At 45.0% G+C, this 1,475-nt stretch overlaps 1 long non-coding RNA gene across 1 annotated transcript in view; it reads right to left on the reverse strand.

The window, feature by feature from the left end:
- Window positions 1-985: 985 nt before the first annotated feature.
- The window catches only part of LOC106811866, a 3,633-nt gene continuing 3,143 nt past the window's right edge, over window positions 986-1,475 (reverse strand). The window contains exon 3 of the long non-coding RNA XR_001394218.1: window positions 986-1,051. This is a non-coding gene — a long non-coding RNA (uncharacterized LOC106811866). The remainder of the gene's footprint in view (window positions 1,052-1,475) is intronic.

The following is a 1,475-nucleotide window of genomic DNA, read 5'->3' on the forward strand; positions in this document are numbered from 1 at the left end:
ACGCGTGGATTGTGTGAGCAGAGAGAGAGGAGAGAGAGAGAGATGAGCGAGGAGAGAGAAAGAGAGAGGATGAGAGACCGTGTGGCTGGGAAAAACTCCCCAGCCAAGCGCACGAACGTGCTTGTCGACAGTCTTGTCTACCGTACGGTTCGCTCGCTGACCACGAAATAACACACATCAAACGCATGTGCCCTCGTAATGCCAGACCCGAATTTTAAATATTCATCTGTACAATTCGTGACGCCATTTAACAACTATTTGATGTTATAAATCATATTATATATCCATATTATATATATATGGTGATTTTCATATGCTCTGTTGTATAGAGGACACGTGTTGAACATCGTGACGATAACACACGAACTATGAGACGTAAAACGCACAGGCAGTGACGTAAATATACGTGCATAAGTGTGACGTATACATACAGACGAGTGAAACGTCGGCGTGTAGGGCTTGCAACAGTATTCCACACGTGTTTCCGTTCGTCATCCCGTTGTAAAACATCCGTAGACTAGACAACATAGTTCTTCTGCGAACAAAATCAAAAATTGCCGATAAAACATTGAATAAAGGAGTCTGTCAAGAGTAGCGATGGAATGAGATGGTGAGGATGAGAGAGGGATGGTGGGGAGAAAAAATAAATAATGAAAAGAAGAAAGGGGGCGCAAGCGAGAGGAGAGATTTGGGGAAAGAGAGGACTTGGGTGAGAGAGGAAGAGATGAGCCGGCGGAGACGCCGCCAATAAGGGTCGAGAGAGGGGGGAGATATATATAATTATATATTATATATATATATAATATATAATAGAGAGAGAGAGAGAGAGAGAGAGAGAGAGAGAGAGAAAGAATAAAGAGAATGTAAGAGCAAGAAGGAACCTCAGAATACCTTAACTCGTCTGCAGAATCGTTAGCAAATAGTATGTTTTTTTCCATCGAGTTCGGTTGACTAGCCGACATGGAGATACATTGTATCGTAGAACGCGTGCTGCAATCCTCTGGGCAACTGTCAGTATCATCGCATACCCCGCCTCTTGCGAAAAACTCATCTGTACAAATGAAAGAACAAATCATCTCCAACAAATGAACAAATCAATCAATCAATCAATCAATCAATGATCAGATCATGATTCATCTGTACAAATGAATGTGTTTCATGTGTAAGAAACATCGCTGCCGTCACCATGTCTACGTGCGTGCGTGCTTCTGTTTGAGTTTGTGAGGGTGTCGGTGCGTACGTGCGTGCCTCCACTTGCGTTCTTAAGAGTGCGTACGTAACGTACATGCGGGCCTGTAAACTTTGAGAGTGTGTACGTATGTGCGTGGTTGCACGTGTTGGGTGGGTGTGGCGGGGTGGTTGGTGTGTGATGTGTGGTGTGTTGTTGTTGTGGTTGTGCGCGCGGTGTGGTGTGTTGCTGTGTGTGTGTGTGTGTTTGTGTGGTGTGTGTGGTTGTGCGGTGCGTGGCCGTCCGG

This window comes from Priapulus caudatus, unplaced genomic scaffold (assembly GCF_000485595.1).
Source record: "Priapulus caudatus unplaced genomic scaffold, Priapulus_caudatus-5.0.1 Scaffold20, whole genome shotgun sequence".
Classification (NCBI taxonomy): Eukaryota; Metazoa; Priapulida; class Priapulimorpha; order Priapulimorphida; family Priapulidae; genus Priapulus; species Priapulus caudatus.